General features: G+C 41.4%; 1 protein-coding gene across 2 annotated transcripts in view; it reads left to right on the top strand.

The window, feature by feature from the left end:
* Positions 1 to 12,931, top strand: part of MICAL3 (microtubule associated monooxygenase, calponin and LIM domain containing 3) — a 441,368-nt gene that overhangs the window by 337,640 nt on the left and 90,797 nt on the right. The gene's annotated exons all lie outside the window — the stretch shown is intronic.

Genomic DNA, 12,931 nt, shown 5'->3' on the forward strand with positions numbered 1-12,931 from the left:
AATCGGCGTTACATTGGCCACCCTCCAATCTTCCGGTACCACGCTCGATTTTAAGGATAAATTACACATTACTAACAATAGCTCCGCAAGCTCATTTTTCAGTTCTATCAGTACTCTGGGATGAATACCATCCAGTCCAGGAGATTTGCTACTCCAGTTTGTAGAATTGCCCCATTACATCCTCCAGGTTTACAGAGAATTCATTAAGTTTCTCCGACTTGTCAGCTTCGAATACCATTTCCGGCACCGGTATCACTCCCAAATCTTCCTCAGTGAAGACCGAAGCAAAGAATTCATTTAATCTCTCCGCTACGGCTTTGTCTTCCCTGATCGCCCCTTTTACTCCTCGGTCATCTAGCGGTCCAACCGATTCTTTTGCCAGCTTCCTGCTTTTAATATACCTTTAAAAAATTTTACTATGTGTTTTTGCCTCCAACGCAATCTTTTTTTTTTTTGAAGTCCCTCTTAGCCTTCCTTATCAGAGCTTTGCATTTGACTTGACATTCCTTATGCTGTTTCTTATTATTTTCAGTCGGTTCCTTCTTCCATTTTCTGAAGGATTTTCTTTTAGCTCTAATAGCTTCCTTCACCTTACTTTTTAACCACGCCGGCTGTCGTTTGGTCTTCCATCCTCCTTTTTTAATACGCAGAATGTATTTGGCCTGGGCTTCCAGGATGGTGTTTTTAAACAGCATCCACGCCTGATGTAAATTTTTGACCCTCGCAGTCGCTCCTCTAAGTTTTTTTTTCACCGTTCTTCTCATTTTATCATAGTCTCCTTTTTTAAAGTTAAATGCTAACGTATTTGATTTCCTATGTATACTTACTTCAAAGCTAATATCAAATCCGATCATATTATGATCCCTGTTATCAAGCGGCCCCAGCACCATTACCTCCAGCACCAGATCATGCGCTCCGCTAAGGACTAGGTCTAGAATTTTTCCTTCTGTCGTCAGCTCCTGTACCAGCTGCTCCAGAAAGCTGTCCTTGATTTCATCAAGGAATTTTACCTCCCTAGCGTGCCCCGATGATACATTTACCCAGTCGATATCGGGGTAATTGAAATCACCCATTATTATTATTATTGACCACGGAATCCTATTACACATACTCGAATACTTTGGCATTGGAGGAAATGTCCTGAATTGGTTCGAAGGGTTCCTAACCCAACGTTCGTATCAAGTCACATCAAATTCGACCACGTCTAAGGCATGGACACCTGAATGTGGAGTACCACAAGGATCACCTCTCTCACCAACCATCTTCAACCTAATGATGATCCCTCTGGCAAAACTCCTATCAAACCATAACCTCAACCCATATATATACCCTGATGATGTAACAATATACATCCCCTTCAAACAAGACATTAACGAAATCTTCAACGAAATCAATCAAAGCCTACACATCATGAACACATGGGCAGACGCATTTCGTCTGAAATTAAATGCAGAAAAAACTCAATGCCTGATACTCACCTCCCAATACAACACAAAAGAATTCACATCTATAAACACACCAAACCTGAACCTTCAAATCTCAGAAACGCTAAAAATCCTTGGAATCACTATCGACCGCCACCTAACACTTGAAACTCACGCTAACAACACAACTAAAAAGATGTTTTACAGAATGTGGAAACTGAAAAGGATAAGACCATACTTCCCAAGATCCGTCTTTCATAGCCTAGTGCAATCCCTCGTGCTCAGCCACCTGGATTACTGCAACTCACTATACGCAGGTTGTAAAGAACAAACACTGAGGAAACTTCAAACAGCCCAGAATACGGCAGCCAGACTCATCTTTGGAAAGCCAAAATATGAAAGTGCAAAACCATTACGAAAGAAACTGCACTGGCTTCCACTCAAGGAATGCGTCACTTTTAAAGTATGCACATTAGTCCACAAAATCATGGCGAAGCCCCAGCATACATGTCTGAGTTAATAGACTTACCACCCAGAAACGCCAAAAGATCATCCCGAACCTTCCTTAACCTCCACTTCCCCAATTGCAAGGGCTTGAAATACAAAGCGCTACACGCGTCAACCTTTTCTCACATGAGCACGCAGTATTGGAATACACTGCCACGCAACTTAAGAACAATCAACGATCAAGCTTCCTTCCGCAGATTATTGAAGACCCATCTCTTTGAAAAAATTTACGGAAAGAACCAAAATACATAAAGTCCACACTTACTGTTCACTAATGCATCATACATTCACCTCTGAACTCTCATTCCCGTACTATCACATCATTCATACCTTTACTCACAGAAAGATATATACCATATGTCTTCATGCCTTTTTATCGCCCTCTAAGCTCCCATTGTTTCCTTCCAAAGTTTCAATGTTTGTGTTCCATTGTTACATTCCTTAACGACACCTCAATTGTTTCGCATAACTCTGCACAATGTAATCCATAACCAATCTGTAACAAATTGTATTTCCAACATTTAACTCATATTGTAAGCCACACTGAACCCGCAAAAAGGTGGGAAAATGTGGGATACAAATGCAATAAATAAATAAATAATAAATTATTGTGTTGCCCAGTTTGTTTGCATCCCTAATTTCCTTTAACATTTCTGCATCTGTCTGTTCATCCTGGCCAGGCGGATGGTAGTACACTCCTATCACTATCCTTTTCCCCCTTACACATGGAATTTCAATCCACAGTGATTCCAAGAAGTGTTTTGTTTCCTGCAGAATTTTCAATCTATTTGATTCAAGGCTTTCGTTAATATACAGTGCTACACCTCACCAATTTGATCCACCCTATCACTATGATATAATTTGTACCCCGGTATGACAGTGTCCCACTGGTTATCCTCCTTCCACCATGTCTCAGAGATGCCTATTATATCCAATTTTTCATTTAGTGCAATATATTCTAACTCTCCCATCTTATTTCTTAGGCTCCTGGCATTCGCATATAGACATTTCAAAGTATGTTTGTTGTTCCTATTTACATGATGCTTAGTACTTGACAGTATTAATTTGCAATCTTCTGATTTTTATTTTTATTAAAGGACATCTGATCTACTACGGTCTCTTTTGCAACCTCACTATCAGGATACCCTATCTTCCCTGTTTTGGTTATATTTTTGAAAGATACCTTATCCCGAACCATGCGCTTTTGAGTGACTGTCGGCCTTCCCCCCGTTTCTAGTTTAAAAGCTGCTCTGTCTCCTTTTTAAATGCCGATGCCAACAGCCTGGTCCCACCCTGGTTAAGGTGGAGCCCATCCTTTCGGAATAGGCTCCCCCTTCCCCAGAATGTTGCCCAGTTCCTAACAAATCTAAACCCCTCCTCCCTGCACCATCGTCTCATCCACGCATTAAGACTCCGTAGCTCTGCCTGTCTCTTGGGCCCTGCGTGTGGAATGGGTAACATTTCAGAAAATGCTACCCTAGAGGATCTGGATTTAAATTTGGCTTCCGGAACCTCTCTCCCACATTTTCCTGTCATTGGTACCCACATGTACCAAGACAGCTGGCTCCTCCCCAGCATTATCTAAAATCCTATGTAGGTGACGCGTGAGGTCCTCCACCTTCGCACCAGGCAGGCAAGTCACCAGGCGATCCTCACGTCCACCAGCCACCCAGCTATCTATATGCCTAATGATCGAATCACCAACTACAACAGCTGTCCTAACCTTTCTAGAAATGAAAATAACACATTGAAGTGATCCTGTTGTATAACAGATGTGACCATATCTGCAAATGTCTTTAATTTTTCCATGATCAGTATCTTGAACTCTGAATAATGGTTACAAAGATCCTTTTGAAGGGAATTATACTCTTCAATAGAGCACAGTATTTGTTGGCAAGCCTGTTCATCTGCACAAGTCCGAATAAAAAAAATTCCAGGTTTGCAGGTCTAGAGAAACATTCCTTATCAAAACCAGACCAATCTTTCAATTATTCTCCTGGAAACAAGTTGTCCATATATGGTCACATATAGGCTGGATAAAGTGATTATTGACTTTGTTTTAACTGGAAACTGAAATGAAGAGAGCAGATTACGTATTTCTTCCTGGAAATGCATTGTTTCTCCCAGATACTGTGTCCTAAATTTCTTGATTTTTGCTTTGGCAAACTGAAAAGCTTTAGCAGTAGAAAGTACACTTCTTTGCAGAATTTTGCACAAGTCTGCCAGTTCTGCTACAACATTAAGTATCAAGAGAGCAACGTGGTGTTCTGCATTTTGTAATTTATCCAAGCAGAATTTGTGAATAGGATCATTTTTTCTTCAACAGTTTTTCTGCAGTATTCCACCAATACATCATAGTTCCTAAGAGCATTTCCGCAAAATATCTGACCTTGTTTTTCGCTTTAAATGGAATCAGCCTTGAGAGGCGACCAGTCCATTCCCGGGTTCAGTGAGCGAAAATTGACGGGAAGTGAGCGACGCTCCGTGTTTATATTAAGGATCGCTCATTCACTCAGCTTAGAGGGGACACTGGCATCAACATGTAGTATTTGTGTAAATTTTCAGAGAGAAAAATGTTGCTTTGAAAATTGGTCCAGGAAAACTATGCACAAAAATTGGCACCTATTTGTGTGGATATTTTTCTCATGAAAATTACACACACAACTTTTGGAAATCCATATAAGTATGCGTGTAAATGCACCCTTGGTTCCACCCCCACTCCCAAGATTGCCTCCCCAATACGTGCGTATGTGTTGGACAATTTTATAAATGTTTTATTTCGCACATAAAGCCCCCCCACCTTTGAAAAATGTTGCCAGTGAAACATTCTGCCAAGGTTTCATTATTTTTATCTGAGAGCTATAAGTGTTCCATCTTGTGCAATACCTTATGGCTGTACAGTATATATTTTTTTTTAATTTTGAGAAGTCTTTGATCACTATCCCACCTAGATATAAAATGGTATAAAAAATGCTGACCTGTAAGAACTCTACCTCCTCTTCATCGGTACCGCATGCATCAAGAGACTTACAGCCTAAAATACCTAAGAAGCATTGCCATCATTCTCCCTCCAGGCACTCTGTCAACACCTCCCCTGCATCAACATCCTCAATGCACAGGAAGTGCCAATGCCACAGTGACCATTCTCCTTCTCTCCAAGTTCTTTCCCATCAAGCGCCTTTAAGGTCTTAAAGATCTCCTAAGCCTATAAAGACTATAATTCAGGCTGCATCCACACTGCTTTCTCAGCCAGTAGTGATACCAACTGTACAAGAGGAAATCCAGGCTGTGCTCAAAGAGCAGCTCTTAGGGCTACTGCATACACAGTCTATATAGGGTTCTTGCGCCAGCCTCAGCCCAGCCCATGAGTACATCAGAGAGACAGTCACAAGAGAGGACCCACACACTGGCTCAGTATTGGTTATCGGGTGCACCCAAACCAACAGACGCATGCATCCACTTCATACAATTATGAAGAATATCATGATCAAAAACTTGGAAACTCAACTGACAGTTCAAGTTGCTGCAAAGAAAATTGATATAATGTACAGGATACAGAAAGAACTCAGTTACCCCATCAATCTTTAGTTGTGGAATCTGCTTTAAAACATACTCATGGCGTGAGATCTCATTGTTCTGCTCCTCCAGGCAGAGAAGCTAGAACATTAGACTGTTTTGACAGAAAAACATTTCAGGTTTCAATGCTAAGCACACGTCTAATACAAAGTACTCTCTTCTTTGCAGACTTTCTTCATTTTGAAAAGGCTGATAAGTACCTCAAGCTTCACAGTAAACTTCTAGATTGTCATAAATATCTGGTGAGATGGGCCTTTGATGTCTTTTCTCACATTTCTGCCTTGAGAGTGGCAGTACAGCATCTTTCCTTACATAGAGTCTCTGACCTTGAATCTGCTGGCCAGGAGTGTCTAGCAGATGTCTATTGTTATGGAGATAACTTATTTGGTGACAAAGTTGAGGAAGTGGCTGACCTAATTAAAAAGCGTACAGATACTATTAAAACTCTATCTAGGCCACAGACTTCTGCCGCCTCTTTTAGAAGATTTCCAGGAGGGTTTTGATGCTCTAATTATTATACATATGAGCGTTGTTACACTCCCACTCCTCCTGTACCTCAAAGGACTACACCCCAACACTCATCCGCTGTAATAGCAAGGACAAAAATCTCAGACTCCTCCACAGTCTAAACAAAAACCCATGACTCCATACAGAGCATTGCCACCATACAGCTTTCCATGCCAAGCGACCTACCAGTGGGAGACATACATCCTTTTTCAACAAAGGTGGCTGCTCATAACCTCCGACCATTGGGTGTTAGGTATCATACAGCACAGTTACGCTCTACATTGGGAAAAAAGACCTCTCGAGCATCCACCAAGGGAGTCTCATTTCAACTTCCTCCAAATAATAGTACTTTGAGGAGCTCTCTGCCCTCCTCTGGCAGAATGCAGTAGAACAAAACAAAATGGGGGCGGTACGACCAATTCTCGACCTACGAGACTTAAACAAGTTTCTACTCAAAACATTTTGCATGGTTTCCCTGGGAACATTTTTTCCATGATACAACTCAATGACTGGCTTTGTTTTCTAGATTTGAAGAAGGCATACACACACATACCTATTCTCCCTGCACATAGAAATTTCCTCCACTTCCGCTGTGGGACTCTGCATCATCAGTACACAATCTTGCCATTCAGCTTGGCTTCGGCCCTGCAAGTCTTCATTAAGTGCCTGATAGTGGTTGCTGCAATGCTGTGCAGGTGGAGCATAAACGTGTTCCTCTACTTTGATGACTGGTTAATCAAGGCAGCCTCCCGAGAGGCGGCACAGACCTCAATTCAATCCACCATAAGGGTCCGAGAACTTCATGGTTGTGTGATAAATTACCCCAAATCACATCTTCAACCTGTTCAGACCTTACAGTTCATCAGGGCTCTCTTGGACACTACTCAGGGTTGAGCCTTCCTCCCTCAACCAAAAGCAAACATAATGCATCTCTCCACTCAGGTTTCCAAATCTACCCAGGTATTTTCTCATCAGATGCTTTGCCTACTTGGTCATATGGTTTCAATAGTCTGTGTAACACCATTGGCTCGACTCCATTTCCAAATTCCTCAGTGGACACACTCCTCTCAGTGGTGTTGAGCCACGGGATTGCTCTTGGCCCCTATTCAAGTTACTCCACAGCTATGCCACTCTTTACAGTGGTGGATGTTGTCCCAGAATCTCACCAGGAGACTCCTCACTACAGATGTCTCCATGGTAGGTTGGGGTGCTTACCTCAAGGGTCTCACATTTCACTCTCCTGGAATTGCAAGCCGTCTGGATCACCCTCAAAACTTTCCAAGACCACATACTCGCTCAGATAATACTTGTCTGCACAGACAGCCAGGTTGTTATGTATAATCTGAACAAACAATGAGGAACAGATTCTTACCACCTCTGTCCACAAGCAGTTCAGATATGGACTTGGACAGCTTCTTGAAACATCTCTATAAGAGCTGTTTACCTAGCTAGCAAGCAGAATACAGTGGCAGATAAATTGAGCAGAGTCCTTCAGCCTCACAAATGGTCACACAGCATGCATAAGGTCTATCGCTGGGGCTCCTCACTACTGGAATATTTGATGAGCCAGTTTTTTTCTTCTTCTCAGGACAACGATCTTCCCTGCTTTTGTTCCAGACTCTATGATCCCAACCATGTAGCCCCAGATGCCTTTTTGCTCCACGGGGAACAGATCTTCTATACACCTGTCTCCCACTGTCTCTTATAGGGAAAACTTCACAAACTTCATTGAGACCAAGGGACCATGATCCTAATTGCTCCCTAGTAGCCACTTCAGATATGGTTCCCTCTTCTCCTAGATTTATTGTCCAAGTAAACATTGAGATTAGATCCTTTTCCAACACTAATAACACAGAATGAGGGGTCCCTTCTCCACCCAGACGCCCACTCTCTGGCACTGACGGCTTGGTTTTTGACAACATAGACTTGCATTTCTTAAACCTTCCAGAAGGAGTTTCTTGAATGCTATTTGTCTCTAGGGAACATTCTACACAAAAATGTTACTGTTTCCGGTAGAGAAGACTTTCCATCTGGTGTACAGCCAGAACACTCAACCCTGCTAGGTGCTCTCTTCCTACCCTTATGGAATACCTCCTCCATCTTTCCAGTTTTGGTCTTTTTCTTGGTTGCTGACTCCCAAAGTGGATCCTAGCATCAAGTAACTATGATTCAAATTATTCTTCCAAATGTGCATCACTTTGCATTTGTCCACATTAAATTTCATCTGCCATTTGGATGATCAGTCTTCCAATTTCCTAAGGTCTTCCTGCAATTTTTCACAGTCTGCATGTGTTTTAACAACTTTGAATAGTTTTGTATCGTCTGTAAATTTGATCACCTTACTTGTCGTTCCGATTTCCAGATCATTTATAAATAAGTTAAATAATACCAGTCCCAGTTCAGATCCCTGCGGCACTCCACTAATCACCCTCCTTCATTGAGAAAAATAGCCATTTAACTCTGCTCTCTGTTTTCTGTCCAATAACCAATTCTTAATCCACAACAGAACATTGCCTCCTATCCAATAACCCTCTATGGCCCTCTAATTTTCTTAGGAGTCTTTCATGAAGAACTTTGTCAAAAGCTTTCTGAAAATCAAGATATACTACATCAACTGGCTCACCTTTATCGACATGTTTATTCACACCTTCAAAGACATTTTTATGCTGTGTTTTTGTGTTAACATTAGTCCTGTAGTATCTTCTATTGGAGTCCATTCCATAACAGGGGAAAGTATATTTTCCACCCAAGGACAGTTGCTTCTTTTTTGATTCAAAGGATGGCATCATCCAATTCCTTTGATTTGCAAATACAAGGAAGATCTAGAGTGCCTTTACTTTATTTCCTCAAATACTTCTGCATCTCATAAAAGTTGATGTCTGTACTTGTCCAACCTTTCTTCTAGGATGTAAATAAGAGAATGGGGAAACACCACACTTTGTGCTGTTCTTGTACAAGTACTATGGTGAGCAGTAGCAGTAAAGCAGTAGCAGTAAATTTGAAAGACTGATTTCATATCCACATATCCTGGCTTAGGAGTAAGCTTCATTACTGTCATGGTATGCGCAAAACTAACCCTATTTGGATACATTGCCCCCTTCTCCCACCCAAAAGAATGTCAGTGCAAAGTGTGTCAACAGAAAACGAATTCACAATATCAATGTCTCTGGTAACATTCAACAACTTGTGTACACAAACCAGGACTCTTAGCCACCAACTTCAAGAAAGTGCTAGCAAAACAGTTCACACCAGTATAATGTGGCAGATATATAATTTATGTGTATAGAGTACCCTCAGATATAAACCACTGTAACTGCAGTCAATAATGCTGCTAAAAAGTGGCATAGCACTTCTTTCATTAGGTAACTCTAACTATTTTTTGGGAGAGCAACATATGCTCATTTTTTTATGCGTCCCAATCACCACAGTGCTATAAAATCACTTGTTACTTTTAAAATAGTATATACTAGGTGAAAACTGTGCAAAGTGTGTGGCATTAAGACAGCAGCGGAGTTCAGAAAGTCTCAATTGCTGCACAGTAGGCTGGTCATCAAATTTGCTAATACCTATGCCTCAGTGTCATGGATTATGAACCTGAAATTTTGGAGCATTTTTGGAAGTGAAATTATTAGAATATTGTGCTACAGTCCCATATAACATCTTACCAATTATGCATGTTTGAATATTTGCATACTGATAGAAGATGTTTCAAAGTGTTATTATCTGTCTTAAGAGAGGTTACACTAACCACTACTTCCAGGAATCTCCAGGCTGTCGACCCTCCCACCTTATCCTCTAGTATCTCTAATCTCCTCCCTTCCATCTTGTCCTCCGAGTCTGTCGACAAGGCTGTCTCCACTTACAATGCCACTCTCTCCTCTGCTCTGGACTCCCTTGCACCATCCATCTCCCGTCCCACTAGGCATACTAATCCCCAGCCCTGGCTGACCGCTTGCACCCAATACCTTCGCTCCTGCGCCCGATCGGCTGAACGCCTCTGGAGGAAATCTCGCACCCTTACTGTTTCATTCATTACAAATTCATGCAAGCCTCCTTCCAGTCCTCCCTATTCCTCGCCAAACAGGACTATTACACCCAATTGACTAATTCCCTCAGCTCTAACCCTCATCGTCTCTTCGCCACCCTTAACTCCCTCCTCAAAGTGCCCTCCGCTCCCCCCCCCCACTCTCTTCCCACCCAAACCCACTTCTCCCCTCCCTCCACTCTCTATCTCAGTTGATAAGACCCTCAACGTCCCCATCTCGTCTGCCCACAACCTCGGAGTCATCTTCGACTCCTCCCTCTCCTTCTCTGCACATATCCAGCAGATAACCAAGACCTGTCGCCTCTTCCTCTATAACATTAGCAAAATTCGCCCTTTCCTCTCTGAGCACACCACCCGAACCCTCATCCACTCTGTCATTACCTCACGCCTTGACTACTGCAACGTACTCCTCACTGGCCTCCCACTTAGCCATCTATCCCCCCTTCAGTCCGTTCAGAACTCTGCTGCACGTCTTATCTTCCGCCTGAACCGATATACTCATATCACCCCTCTCCTCAAGTCACTTCACTGGCTTCCAATCAGGTACCGCATACAGTTCAAGCTTCTCCTACTAACCTACAAATGCACTCGATCTGCAGCCCCTCCCTACCTCTCTACCCTCATTTCCCCATACGTTCCTACCCATAACCTCCGCTCTCAAGACAAATCCCACCTTTCAGTACCTTTCTCCACCACTGCCAACTCCAGGCTCCGCCCTTTCTGCCTCGCCTCACCCCACACCTGGAATAAACTCCCTAAGCCCATACGCTAGGCCCCCTCCCTGCCCATCTTCAAATCTTTGCTCAAAGCCCACCTCTTCAATGTCGCCTTTGGCACCTAACTATTATACCTCTATAAAGTAAATCTAGGCTGCCCCAACTTGACATTTCGTCCTTTAGATTGTAAGCTCCTTTGAGCAGGGACTGTCCTTCTTTGTTAAACTGTACAGCGCTGCGTAACCCTAGTAGCGCTCTAGAAATGTTAAGTAGTAGTAGTTTAACTGAATTTCAGTCCCTTGTGGGAAAAAAAAACAGTGTCTGAAAAGCGTCTGATTCAGAAGACATAAGATGGTTTTAAGACTTCATCAGGAGTGTCTGCAATAGCCATTGACACTTACAGAACCTGAGAGTTGGTAAGCTTCAGGCATTTTAAGATTTGCAGAAAATCCTTTGTAATGCACAATATTTATTGCAGGTCTCATTTTATTCAGTGGGACCTATTTATTAAAAATGCATGTTAATGATGATTGTGAGCTAATGCAGCAGGACACTTTAGTAAATGTAGCCCCAAGTACTGTATACACAATTAATTTTTCTTTGTAACTACATTTATTGATGATGGTCTTTTTTTTTTTCTCCAACACTCTTTTTCTAGAATGTCTGTAGCCTAAAAATTGTCATTAAAGGGGGATCTTTTATGTTTTGATTTCCAAGCTCTGATCTCCTCATGTCGTTTTCCGCCATAACTCAGTTTTGAATATTTCCATGTGCTACATCATTTCGATGTGTTAGATTCCTTTGACACACCTTATGGATAGGTTCCATGGTGACTTATTATATAACCTTCATGTCTACTTTTAGGACAGTTTGTCTTTCTAAGAGGTTTGCTTTTTGCTTTTTTTTTTTTTTTTTTTTAAATAGTCAAGTGGATTATCGGCTGTACACTGCCTTCTGCTTAATCTCTTCATTAGGCTGTCAATAAATGTTACTAAATAACAAAATCAGATGAACTTTGTCTGTTTTTCTTCAGGTTGTTCTTAAACTCTGCTTAAATAATCTCCCTATAAACTCTTTCTTCGGTGTGTTCTGTTGCATTTTCAGTAAGTTCCACGTTTCCACTACGCAACCTGAACACTTCAAGATACTTTGTCTTGCCTTGAAACATTGTTTTATGTTCGCTAATCCCCACCTGTGAATATAGCAAACATACTCTTGAAAATGAAAATTATATGTAACTATTTTTCTCCGGAGTGGTGCTAGTATGGATTTACATATATTCATGCTACCTCCTTTTTTACACTCACCTAAGTCAGGGGAACTAATTATTGCAACAATAATCAGTTGGCAACTGACAGCTTTCCAAGTCATGGAGCTTTTATTCCTTGAAAACCTTTTGGGGCTGACAGCCATATGAATCCATTAAAATGCCTATAAGAATAACAACATCCTAGTGACAAAAGCCAGTAACTGTCCTGTGGGTCTTTATAACATGACTTGTAGGTTTTAGTCTATAGCTCAACTGGCAGGTGCCAGTGTCAGAGTACAATCCACATCCTAATTAAAGCTCTCTTTCACAGCCTTGGCAGAGAAGAAAGTGAAAACTGAAATAACATTTCCTCATTGTAAATGTACCTCTAAGGCATGTGAAACTTTGTACTTCTGATATTTATATTTTTTAGAACGGCTTCTTTAGGTTTCCAGTAGCCCTTAGTCTAGTTAGTCTGTTTTAGGAATACAGATTCATCATATCATTTTAAAAATTTGGTACATGGAAAAGAATCAATCCAAGTTAGAAAAGTGACAAAGGACTTCATTTTTGAGGTCTTGTGCAGCAATTCTACACATACATAGCAACATTTAGATGTGTAACTTGCATACACCTGTAAATGCTGAGGTAATTCTTTACATATAGAATTGTGGGATGAATAGATTCAAAGGAGGCGTGTTTTGGGTTTTGAAAAAGAATAAACGTACATGTTTCCCATTTTACAGTGGCAGTATACATATATTTTTAAGTTTCTCCATCAGTATTTACATCTTTTCTGACGCAGGGGTATCAGCGACTTGCTGCTTTAGGCCTTGGGTCTCCACCTCAAAAATGATAATAAAGTTAATTCATTCTCCTTAATTGTTTCTTCTTGTATGTGTAGTTT

The sequence above is a fragment of the Microcaecilia unicolor genome, chromosome 9 (genome assembly GCF_901765095.1).
Source record: "Microcaecilia unicolor chromosome 9, aMicUni1.1, whole genome shotgun sequence".
In the NCBI taxonomy this organism is placed as follows: domain Eukaryota; kingdom Metazoa; phylum Chordata; class Amphibia; order Gymnophiona; family Siphonopidae; genus Microcaecilia; species Microcaecilia unicolor.